Source organism: Salvelinus alpinus, chromosome 9 (assembly GCF_045679555.1).
Source record: "Salvelinus alpinus chromosome 9, SLU_Salpinus.1, whole genome shotgun sequence".
In the NCBI taxonomy this organism is placed as follows: domain Eukaryota; kingdom Metazoa; phylum Chordata; class Actinopteri; order Salmoniformes; family Salmonidae; genus Salvelinus; species Salvelinus alpinus.
The window spans coordinates 34,204,470-34,217,595 of record NC_092094.1 but is presented as its reverse complement, the minus strand read 5'-3'; the positions used below and the strand labels follow the sequence as shown (position 1 = coordinate 34,217,595).

The window sequence follows — 13,126 nt, the reverse complement described above, 5'->3', positions numbered from 1 at the left end:
AGTGTAGACATTGTTAATGTTGTAAATGACTATTGTAGCTGGAAACGGCAGTTTTTTAATGGAATATCTACATAGGTGTACAGAGGACAATTATCAGCAACCATCCCTCCTGTGTGCCAATGGCACGTTGTGTTAGCTAATCCAAGTTTATAATTTTAAAAGGCTAATTGATCATTAGAAAACCCTTTTGCAATTATGTTAGCACAGCTGAAAACCGTTGTGCTGATTTAAAGAAGCAATAAAACTGGCCTTTAGACTAGTTGAGTATCTGGGAGCACCAGCATTTGTGGGTTCGATTACAGGCTCAAAATGGCCAGAAACAAAGACCTTTTTCCTGAAACTCGTCAGTCTATTCTTGTTCTGAGAAAAGAAAGCTATTCTATGTGAGAAATTGGCAAGAAACTGAAGATCTTGTACAACGCTGTGTACTACTCCCGTCACAGAACAGCGAAAACCAGAATAGAAAGTGGAGTGGGAGGCCCCGGTGCACAACTGAGCAAGAGGACAAGTACATTAGTGTCTAGTTTGAGAAACAGACGCCTCACAAGTCCTCAACAGTGAAGAGGGGACTCCGGGATGCTGGAGTACTTTAAATGAAATTATGGGCAGAAAGACAAATTCAAATTCTTTCATCGAATCAGATTATTATTCATCACAAAACCATTTGATGTTGCCAATTTATTTTAATGATTATTTCGTGGGCAAACTTAGGCAGGAAATGCCCTCAACAAACAGTGAACAATTCATATTCAAGTTTGAATTTTGTAAAGTTAGTGTGGGAGAGGTGGAATAATTATTGTTAACGATCAATAATGACAAACCTCCTGGCATTGACAACTTAGATGGAAAGCTACTGAGGATGGTAGCTGACTCTATAGCCACTCCTATCTGTCATAGGCTCATCTGAGCCTAGAGGAAAGTCTTTGTCCTCGGGTCTGGAAGGAAGTCAACGTAATTTCGCTACCCAAGAGTGGTAAAGCTGCCTTTACTGGTTCTAACAGCAGACCTGTAAGCTTGCTGCCAGCTCTGAGCAAACTGTTGGGAAAAATTGTGTTTGACCAAATACAATGCTATTTCTCTGTAAACAAATTAACAACGGACTTTCAGCATGCTTATAGAGAAGGGCACTCAACATATACTGCACTGACACAAATGACTGATGATTGGTTGAAAGAAATTGATAATAAGAAGATTGTGGGAGCTGTACTGTTATGTTTCAGTGCAGCCTTTGATATTATTGACCATAACCTGTTGTTGAAAAAACTTAAGCTCTGAATCCATGATATGGCAATCTATCTAATAGAACTCAAATGGTTTTCTTTACTGAAAGCGTCTCTGTCAAGCATGTAAAGTGTGGTTTACCACAGGGCATTTATTTGTACAATTTTTATTTTATTTTTTATTTTACCTTTAACTAGGCAAGTCAGTTAAGAACAAATTCTTATTTTCGATGACGGCCTAGGAACAGTGGGTTAACTGCCTTGTTCAGGGGCAGAACGACAGATTTGTACCTTGGGGATTCGATTGAAGTCCAACGCTCTAACCACTAGGCTACCTGCCGCCCCAATGACCTGCCACTGGCATTAAACAAATCATGTGTGTCCGTGTATGCTGATGATTCAACCATATACGCATCAGCAACCACAGCAAAGGAAGTCACTGAAACCCTTAACAAAGAGTTGCAGTCTGTTTTGGAATGGATGTCCAGTAATAAACTTGTCCTGAACATCTCTAAAACAAAGAGCATTATCTTTGGTACAAATCATTCCTTAAGTGCTAGACCTCAGCTGAATCTGGTAATGAATGGTGTGGCTGTTGAACAAGTTGAGGAGACTAAATTACTTGGCATTACCTTAGATTGCAAACTGTCATGGTCACAACATATAGAGTCAATGGTTGCAAAGATTATTTTATTTTTTTCATCTTTATTTAACCAGGTAGGCAAGTTGAGAACAAGTTCTCATTTACAATTGCGACCTGGCCAAGATAAAGCAAAGCAGTTCGACACATACAACAACACAGAGTTACACATGGAGTAAAACAAACATACAGTCAATAATACAGTAGAAAAATATGTCTATATACAATGTGAGCAAGTGAGGTGAGATAAGGGAGGTGAAGGCAAAAAAAGGCCATGGTGGCGAAGTAAATACAATATAGCAAGTAAAACACTGGAATGGTTGATTTGCAGTGGAAGAATGTGCAAAGTAGAGATAGAAATAATGGGGTGCAAAGGAGCAAAATAAATAAATACAGTAGGGAAAGAAGTAGTTGTTTGGGCTAAATTATAGATGGGCTATGTCCAGGTGCAGTAATCTGTGAGCTGCTCTGACAGCTGGTGCTTAAAGCTAGTGAGGGAGATAAGTGTTTCCAGTTTCAGAGATTTTTGTAGTTCGTTCCAGTCATTGGCAGCAGAGAACTGGAAGGAGAGGCGGCCAAATGAAGAATTGGTTTTGGGGGTGACCAGAGAGATATACCTGCTGGAGCGCGTGCTACAGGTGGGTGCTGCTATGGTGACCAGCGAGCTGAGATAAGGGGGACTTTACCTAGCAGGGTCTTGTAGATGACCTGGAGCCAGTGGGTTTGGCGACGAGTATGAAGCGAGGGCCAGCCAACGAGAGCGTACAGGTCGCAGTGGTGGGTAGTATATGGGGCTTTGGTGACAAAACGGATGGCACTGTGATAGACTGCATCCAATTTATTGAGTAGGGTATTGGAGGCTATTTTGTAAATGACATCGCCGAAGTCGAGGATTGGTAGGATGGTCAGTTTTACAAGAGTATGTTTGGCAGCATGAGTGAAGGATGCTTTGTTGTGGAATAGGAAGCCAATTCTAGATTTAACTTTGGATTGGAGATGTTTGATGTGAGTCTGGAAGGAGAGTTTACAGTCTAACCAGACACCTAGGTATTTGTAGTTGTCCACATATTCTAAGTCAGAGCCGTCCAGAGTAGTGATGTTGGACAGGCGGGCAGGTGCAGGCAGCGATCGGTTGAAGAGCATGCATTTAGTTTTACTTGTATTTAAGAGCAATTGGAGGCCACGGAAGGTGAGTTGTATGGTATTGAAGCTCGCCTGGAGGGTTGTTAACACAGTGTCCAAAGAAGGGCCAGAAGTATACAGAATGGTGTCGTCTGCGTAGAGGTGGATCAGAGACTCACCAGCAGCAAGAGCGACATCATTGATGTATACAGAGAAGAGAGTCAGTCCAAGAATTGAACCCTGTGGCACCCCCATAGAGACTGCCAGAGGCCCGGACAACAGACCCTCCGATTTGACACACTGAACTCGATCAGAGAAGTAGTTGGTGAACCAGGCGAGGCAATCATTTTAGAAACCAAGGCTGTCGAGTCTGCCGATGAGGATGTGGTGATTGACAGAGTCTAAAGCCTTGGCCAGGTCAATGAATACGGCTGCACAGTATTGTTTCTTATCGATGGCGGTTAAGATATCGTTTAGGACCTTGAGCGTGGCTGAGGTGCACCCATGACCAGCTCTGAAACCAGATTGCATAGCGGAGAAGGTATGATGGGATTCGAAATGGTCGGTAATCTGTTTTGTTGACTTGGCTTTCGAAGACCTTAGAAAGGCAGAGTAGGATAGATATAGGTCTGTAGCAGTTTGGGTCAAGATCAAAAGATGGGGAGAGGTCTAGCAGAGATGCTCTGCTTTTTAGACAGCACACTCCAAAAAGCAAGTTCTGCAGGCTCTAGTTTTGTCTAATCTTGATTATTGTCCAGTCATGTGGTTCAGTGCTGCAAGGAAATACCTAGTTAAGCTGCAGCTGGCCCAGAACAGAGCGGCTCGTTTTGCTCTTAATTGTAATCAGAGGGCTGATATAAATACTATGCATGCCAGTCTCTCTTGGCTAAGAGTTGAGGAGAGACGGACTGCATAACTTCTTCTTTTTATAAGAAACATTAATGCGTTGAAAATCCCAAATTGTTTTCCTAGTCAACTTACGCACAGCTCTGACACACACTTATCCCACCAGACATGCCACCAGGGGTCTTTTCATAGTACCCAAATCCAGAACAAATTCAAGAAAACGTACAGTATTATATAGAGCCCTTATTGCATGGAACTTCCTTCCATCTCATATTGCGCAAATAAACAGCAAACTTGGTTTCAAAAAACAGATAAAGCAACACCTCACGGCAGAACGCCTCTCCCCAATTTGACCTAGATAGTTTGTGTGTATGCATTGATATCTAGGCTACGTGTGCCTTTTTAAAAATGTATGTAGTTCTGTTCTTGTCTAATGATGTTCTGTATTATGTCATTCTTTATTATGTTTCATGTTTTGTGTGGACCCCAGGAAGAGTAAAGCAGCAGCTAATGGGGATCCTAATAAAATACCAAATGGTAGATAAATTCTCAAGTTGAGTTGAATGGACATACAATTCAACTTGAGAATGTATGTTGGTTCAGCTACATTATATGCCCAAATGTTGAGCAAACTCTCAATCCTATTGCAGCTGTTTGGCTTACAATTGTTTGTGGAATCAAAAAAATATATATTTAAGTGTTGTTCAACTTGACCATTTTCAGCTCTGTCCTATTTCTACACTATGTAACATGCATTGAAATACATAGGTGTTTGTCCACATTAATAGATCTATAAAACTTCTAGATGGTGCAGTCTAGATATTTTCCATGCCCTAGAATGAATGTATTGTTTTAACAGTAGGTGGTTGTGTGTGTGGTCGGGATAATGAATTGTCACTATACTATGCTAAAATAATAAGTATTGCATTTGATTTGAAGTCTGTGTCAGTGTTTATTAATTGCGAACTCATTAAGGCAATTAGGAGCCTCGGTAAGCAGCTACAGCCAAATGCTGAGCTCCAAATATTGAGACACTTATGATTCAAAGAGGTGTGAGGCTATGCGCTAAGCTGCTGCCAGTGTTATGGACTTTGACAACGCATAACAGCACTAGGTGCATGCTTACTACATGGATTATGGTGGGTGTTTTCAAGTGATTGAGCCTGAAGTGTGTGGCATTTAAGTCTGGGCTTGTTGTGGAAGAGAGGAATTCCGTCCGATGACTAGAGAATTGGGATACATTTAGCCCAGAATCAGTGGCAGATTTAATATTTAGCCTATGCAGCTAAAGGAATGCTAATGATGTCTACCTGTTGTGTTTTCACCCTGGTGTATTGTTTTCAGATAGAGCTGTGAATGGTCTTAATCTGACTGGTTCCCCAGTTCATAGTGGTAAAGATTTGGCAGCTGTTTATTATCTTGGCACCAGGTCTCACAGGCACCACTCTAACTGAACTGGGTGAATAAGAATAGATTATACTAATAATGACAAAGATAATATATCACACAGACCAATAATGCCTTCCAGATCATCACAAGAACAAAAGGAAAACCATCAGTAGATGATCATTCAACACATTAATGATTTATGGTCAGCTGACTTTAAAAAAAATTTTTTTAACATTGTTGTCATTTACTGCTGCTGCTCAAACTTCAACTCATATTCCAAAATGTCTGTATGCTCTAGCGCCGCAAACGTTCACAGGAACGGAGAGGGATTTTGAATAAGGGTGTTTATTTAATCTAAATCAGCTCAAAGGCAGTGTTATCATTTGCAACACGTGATAAGATCTCTTACACTATAGTAATGCTGGATATAGCATGAGTCACAGATAGCTGCTGCTACATTCTCTAGCTACACATCAGTATATCTCACAAATTAGTCCCTTCCCCTGTTATCATGCCTTAAAGGCCTAGACTACTCTGAAACCAAAACATGATGAAAATGACAGAGCTAGTGTGTCAGGTATTATTTCCTGAAGAATGCCTTGTCTTATTTTACCGCTTCAGTCTACAAGCGATAGTCAGTAGACTAAAGAAGTAAAGGTAATGTAGATGGCTGCTATCCTTGTGCGAAGGATAAGGATTACGACCGCAAGATTCTCCAAATGGATTGTCTTCGTAAATGAAGTGCTGTTGATAGTAAGCCTAATAAATGAAGGAAATGCAGTATGAGCATGTTGATCATATTTGTGTAATTGAAAAAAAATAAGAAGCAAAGTAGACTAATACACATTTCATCTGTCAACTGACAGATAGTCTGCGTATATGATTGTAGTACACAACATTCCTGCAACCACATTCCCCAAAGAATAGATACTGTACACCCTTGAGTGTCTGTCCCAGACCCTATTCTTGCTCTCAGAATATTACTTAGCTGTCACTGAAGGGACCTAATGTCACCAGCACCAAAACCGATGAAATTATATATTTAGGCCTATCTCTATGTTCTTAAATTTCACTAAACTTGGTACATATTTTCACGTGTGCTACTCCATGTCCCTGGAATCCATTCAGTGATGTTGTGTGGACATACACTGAGTGTACAAAACAATTAGAACATCTTCCTAATATTGAATATTGAGATGCATCTCCCCTTTTGCCCTCAGAACAGGGCATGGACCCATGTTGACGCCAATGCTTTTCACAGATGGCTGGATGTCCTTTGGGTGGTAGACCGTTGTTGATACACACGGGAAACTGTTGAGAGTGAAAAACCCAGCAGTGTTGCAGTTCTTGATACAAACCGGTGCACCTGGCACCTACTACCATACCCCGTTCAAAGGCACTTGAATGTTTTGTCTTGCCCATTCACCCTCTGAATGGCACATACACAATCAATGTCTCAAGGCTTAAAAATCCATCTTTAGCCTGTCTCCTCCCCTTCATCTATACTGATTGAAGTGGGTTTAACAAGTGATATCAATAAGGGATCATAGCTTTCACCTGGTCAGTCTGTCATGGAAACGAGGTGTTCTTAATGTTTTTGTACACTTGACGTAGACAGTGACGCACACTTCAGAGGTATGCTACTTTCAGTGTGTTAAGAGAATTGCTGTATATTTTGGTAACATTACAAATTGCCAGGTTGTGGATTGAGTGCTGAAACATGAAGTAAGACCATATAATAAAACATTGATCAGTCTTTCTAATCGGGGCTCATTCCATCAGACATGTTGTCCTCCTCCCTTCTGAGCAGTGATCAGGCCCCAGCTTCCTCCCACAGCTGCTGCAGGGAGCCATCAGGAAGTACTCCTGTCCTCTGCTGGGTTAGCTCCATCCAACCAATGTCAAGACTGGGCTCTTCTCCCATAACTTCTCCATTACTTTTACAGCTTACGGAACGTCTTCCTCTATGACAGCTCTTTATTCCTCCCTAGGAAGTTAAAGAATTATAAATCATCACAGTTTTATGGATTTTTTTTTGAGATGATGACATAGGTTGGCTTCCACAATGTATAACATGGGCAGGCAATCCTCAGGTCTTTTGCAGATGTGAGGAGTGAACTGTTTGACAGTTTGTTCCTCTCTACAGTAAGTGCTTCACTGTGCAGAGGAGGAGTCGGTGTGCTAAATGTAATGACTCACTGATTCTGAAGAATAAAATAACCACCCCTGTAAACTGTATCTTATTTCAACTAATATGTCTACCTCCCTCATGTTCTTTCAGGGTTGTTGACATAGTACTTTAGTGTGTGTTTATTTGTTTGTTTATCTAGTTGGGGCACTATGCATATTTATTAGATGGTAGAAAACATTGCACTCCCCTGTGCCCAAGCAAAGTGTATGTACTGTACAACTTCAGAAATGATTAGTAATAGTAATTTTGAGATTACACTATGGATACTGTTTAGCATGTATATTTATAGGATGTTAACCTATAACTACCCTCTATAACTACCCACAAGGGGAGAAAAGAGTTTGTGATGACCCTCTTTGCTATTTATCATATTTTGGGAATAAAGAATATGAGCAAAATCTGTTTTGTTACACACTGTAAGATAGACACACTATTTCACAATTAACCAGCACTTCTGTCTCCTAAAGCATTATATAACACTAATCCTGAACACTGTTGCAACTGTATTTTGTGTAAGTATTTAGTGCATTATCTCCATTAACTCTTGACCTAATTTTCTATGGCAGTTTGGCAATTTCTGACATTTTGTCACGCATACTGAATTGTGCGTAGGGGCTGCTTGCATTTATTACCTGTATATCTCATACAGTACATTGATTTTAATATGCATTGCTAGTGCATTCTCATCTATGAGAAACAATGAGGCCTACAGTTCCCTTGCTCTGAGACCCCTTCATCTGCCAATGAGGAAGGAAGGCAGGCGGTCTGTTTGTCTGCATGTGTGTCTGGTGCTGTGCGTTCAGCAGTCTCTAAGCTCATTACAGTAATCAGGTTAGAGAGAGGGGTTCAGGGGAGCACTTGGCCTCAGGCATTCTTCCTGCAGCCTACAGTATGAGCTTGCCCCTGTGGTGAGGGGAGTTCCTATCCCAGACCCAGTGGAGAGCCTGTCCTGCTACAGTATGGCCCTGTCCCACTCCTAATGGTCAGCTCAAACAGCCTTGGTTCGTGCAGCATGCACACTGCTATTCAACTGCACCCATGCTGTCTTAATGACTTCCTTAATTGTAAGGCCCCTCGGAGTCAGATATTCCCACGCAAGTGTCGAAGGCACCTGCAAGTAAGCATTTCGTTGGACAGTTCATACCATGTGTATCCTTTACATACGACTAATAAAACTTATAAGTGTTTGATTGTTTTCCAACAGTCCCCACACGCAGTGGCTGAGTGACACATTTGGTAAATACCAAATATAATCCTCTGTAATTACATCCTCTTGCACAGGTTAACCATTGATCATTTTAAAGCCAAGCTTTGAGCTTACCTAATGATGTTACCACTTGTGCTGTTGGGAAATGTAATATGTATAATTATGTTGTTTATTTTGTTTTTGTAACAAGATATAAAGTAATTCAATTTCCATTTTATGTTACCCTGTCATCCAAGAATGAAGATAAACCACACACTGCTTTGATTGATCCCTGGGTGTATGTTTTGAGACAATACATGCTAGTATTCCTGTTTCATGCAGTAGCAATATAGCAGCAGAATGTGCTCTAATGAGAATCCATGATTCAGCAGTATTATATTGTCAGTCGTGCATATTGCCTTCCTTTTTCTTACTGAGTCTTTGTTTCTTTCCAGCTTTAAAACCTGCTGAAATCCTTGGGCATTTTATGCTTCAGCACTAAGGTAAGCTTTGGTCTTTTCTCTCTCTGATCAAGGGATAATGATAATCAAATGAGATTGAAGTTTAAATTAAAAGCTCACAAAATAAGAAATAAAGTGACTCTTCTTTCACTTGAAATGTTGTGAGTGTGTAGGCAGCGATTAGCAAGAGAAACTTCAATGACCATTGATTGCCATTGTCAATCTTCGCTTGGGCCTGGTGCTGTGAATGGCTAACTGTACAGCAAAGGCCCAGTGCTGTCAAAAAGGTGATATTTTTCCCCCTGTGTTTTATATATATTTCTACACTATGACTTTGTAATAATACTGTGAAAATGATGATAATGCCCTTTTAGTGTAAGAGCTGTTTGAAAAGATTGCCTGAAATTTCAGCCTGTTTTGGTTGGATGGAGTTTTGGCCTGCCTGGTGACATCATTAGTTAATAGACCAATAAGAAAGAGAATTCCAAACATCTCTGCCAATGACAGCTAGTTTTCAGTTTCCTCCTCCTCATTCTGGCCACTTCCAGACAGTCTGAGCAAAATTCTAGCTTTAGAGATTATTCTTTGCTATGAAGCTATTTTTGTATATTTTTTACCATTTTAAATGATGATTTAATATTGAGATGTTGTAAAAACAGCTACATTGGACCTTTTTAATGGTTATTTCACTGCACGGAGCAGACCGAAGCCACCTGACCTGGGTATTCCACAAAAGGTTGCTGCTAAGGCAACCCACAGATGTGGAGCATGAAAAAGTGTCCTTAACTAAGTGCGGCAGGATCCTCCACATGCTCCAATCACTAATCCTGTAGCTGCTCTTGTAGCTCCTCGGTAGGTCCGTCTGTCAGTCCAGCCACCAGCCCTGGCCTGCCCTGTCCTGGAGGGGCTCATTGTACCCTTCCCTATTACCCTATAGGGTAATTGGGTCTGTAGGAAGCTTACAGACCCAAGCACATCCCAGGTGACCCTTCAGATATAAAGCATGTGTTGAACAATGAGCCTAATTATGTTGGAGAGGGATGTGTTGAGCTGATCGGATGTTTGAGCTGGATTTCTGCTGGATGTTTTTAATCAGAAACAGGGCTAGGCCTAAGGTCTGATTGTAGGGTATAAATGCAGTTCTAGGTGAAAAGTGCTTACAAAGGGAGTTCTGATTTGATGCCTAGATGACTTTCAAAAATGTTTAATTGCAGTGCACAACGGTATCAAATTCTGTGACCGAGCTGTATGCCAAGGAGTAAACACAAACAAGTAGATTACCTTTCCTCTCTGCTACAGTGGGGAGAACAAGTATTTGATACACTGCCGATTTTGCAGGTTTTCCTACTTACAAAGCATGTAGAGGTCTGTAATTTTTATCACAGGTACACTTCAACTGTGAGAGACGGAATCTAAAACAAAAATCCAGAAAATCACATTGTATGATTTTTAAGTAATTAATTTGCATTTTATTGCATGACATAAGTATTTGATACATCAGAAAAGCAGAATTTAATATTTGGTACAGAAACCTTAGTTTGCAATTACAGAGATCATACGTTTCCTGTAGTTCTTGACCAGGTTTGCACACACTGCAGCAGGGATTTTGGCCCACTCCTCCATACAGACCTTCTCCAGATCCTTCAGGTTTCGGGGCTGTCGCTGGGCAATACGGACTTTCAGCTCCCTCCAAAGATTTTCTATTGGGTTCAGGTCTGGAGACTGGCTAGGCCACTCCAGGACCTTGAGATGCTTCTTACGGAGCCACTCCTTAGTTGCCCTGGCTGTGTGTTTCGGGTCGTTGTCATGCTGGAAGACCCAGCCACGACCCATCTTCAATGCTCTTACTGAGGGAAGGAGGTTGTTGGCCAAGATCTCGCGATGCATGGCCCCATCCATCCTCCCCTCAATACGGTGCAGTCATCCTGTCCCCTTTGCAGAAAGGCATCCCCAAGAATGATGTTTCCACCTCCAAGCTTCACGGTTAGGATGGTGTTCTTGGGGTTGTACTAATCCTTCTTCTTCCTCCAAACACGGCGAGTGGAGTTTAGACCAAAAAGCTCTATTTTTGTCTCATCAGACCACATGACCTTCTCCAATTCCTCCTCTGGATCATCCAGATGGTCATTGGCAAACTTCAGACGGGCCTGGACATGCGCTGGCTTGAGCAGGGGGACCTTGCGTGCGCTGCAGGATTTTAATCCATGACGGCGTAGTGTGTTACTAATGGTTTTCTTTGAGACTGTGGTCCCAGCTCTCTTCAGGTCATTGACCAGGTCCTGCCGTGTAGTACTGGGCTGATCCCTCACCTTCCTCATGATCATTGATGCCCCACGAGGTGAGATCTTGCATGGAGCCCCAGACCGAGGGTGATTGACCGTCATCTTGAACTTCTTCCATTTTCTAATAATTGCGCCAACAGTTGTTGCCTTCTCACCAAGCTGCTTACCTATTGTCCTGTAGCCCATCCCAGCCTTGTGCAGGTCTACAATTTTATCCCTGATGTCCTTACACAGCTCTCTGGTCTTGGCCATTGTGGAGAGGTTGGAGTCTGTTTGATTGAGTGGGTGGACAGGTGTCTTTTATACAGGTAACGAGTTCAAACAGGTGCAGTTAATACAGGTAATGAGTGGAGAACAGGAGGGCTTCTTAAGGAAAAACTAACAGGTCTGTGAGAGCCGGAATTCTTACTGGTTGGTAGGTGATCAAATACTTATGTCATGCAATAAAATGCGAATTAATTACTTAAAAATCATACAATGTGATTTTCTGGATTTTTGTTTTAAATTCCGTCTCTCACAGTTGAAGTGTACCTATGATAAAAATTACAGACCTCTACATGCTTTGTAAGTAGGAAAACCTGCAAAATCGGCAGTGTATCAAATACTTGTTCTCCCCACTGTACATTGTGGGGGCAGATGTTCCGAAGGGAGTTTTTCTGTTCTTTCCATAAAGTATGTTTGGATATGTGGCCAGTACAGGTCATGGGTGCTCTGGTTGGTGGGCTTAAATCAGAGGGAAAATGTGGATGTTGGCTCGGTAGTTAATGGTTCTCAGCTGTCAGCATGTGACACACCCAGACCCCATCTGAGACTAACCATAAAAAAGGGTGTTGAAATTGTATGGGTAAAATGCTTAATGATTGGGAGAAGGCTATGTTTCTTCCTCCTTCTCTCACTTTCTGCCATATTGTGCTCTGGATGTTTTGCTCGGACAAAGTGTCTGATGTTGATGAACATGGTTTGTGCTAGTTTTCACTTAATAAGAAATGTAACAAAAAATGAATCCTTATTTTAAATAAATTAGAGTATTGGCATAACTGAGCTGTCAGGGTAGGAATGGGAATACATGTATTTTGGTATTTGTGTGTCTTCTCAAGGGATTGTATGGGAACATTGGAGGAAACAAAATCAGCCAAGTGTGTCTTTGCGTAGCTATCTTAAGAAATGGCTTCCAATTTGTCAGCAGGCCTCCAGCACACGGTACCTTTAGAATAACTTTCTGAAGTGGATAATATTTGTTGCAGAAGAAGCTGTTTGTTTACACCTTTTCCAGCCAATTTAAACATTTGATTCTCCTTTGCTTTCAGAGCGTGCTGCTGAGAGAAAAGCAAACCTGCTGGAAGTGGCACAGAGATGCAGTGTGTTTGGAATGTGCTCAGTGTTCATTAAACAATGGAGGAGAGGTGCTGTTAGTTTGCTTTGACCTTTTATTGTTCACTGTGGATGTTGACCAATCATTAATTATCTTGAAAGGGAACATGCAGTAAAACGCTGCCTGCCTAATTCAATGTGTGGAGAGGAGTTTTGCCTGAGTGCTTTATCTGCTGGCTTGTTTAGTCTTGTTTGGTTTCCTTGCCTCCATGGCGTGTAGGAAAGTTGTACTTTTTTTTCAGGCCGTGAGTCCTGTGAGAGGATAATTGGTCCACAGCAGTAATTGTCTGTAGCCAGGGTTCTGGAACGATGTACAAGCAGTAGTAATGTGGTCAGATAAAAGGACAGGTCATACCAGCTGAACACCAAAATGAGCAAGGCTCCTCTCAAAGCAGTGGTTGGTACTTTTACCTTTTCA

The 13,126-nt window shown here is 41.5% G+C and overlaps 1 protein-coding gene across 4 annotated transcripts in view; it reads left to right on the top strand.

The window, feature by feature from the left end:
* The window catches only part of tln2b (talin 2b), a 130,823-nt gene that overhangs the window by 40,607 nt on the left and 77,090 nt on the right, over positions 1 to 13,126 (top strand). The window contains exons 2-4 of one of the 4 annotated variants that reach the window (XM_071416838.1): positions 9,050 to 9,097; positions 9,222 to 9,342; positions 12,645 to 12,740. The gene's annotated coding sequence lies outside the window, so the exon portion shown is untranslated. The remainder of the gene's footprint in view (positions 1 to 9,049; positions 9,098 to 9,221; positions 9,343 to 12,644; positions 12,741 to 13,126) is intronic. The other 3 variants (XM_071416837.1, XM_071416836.1, XM_071416835.1) reach the window with 3 other exon arrangements.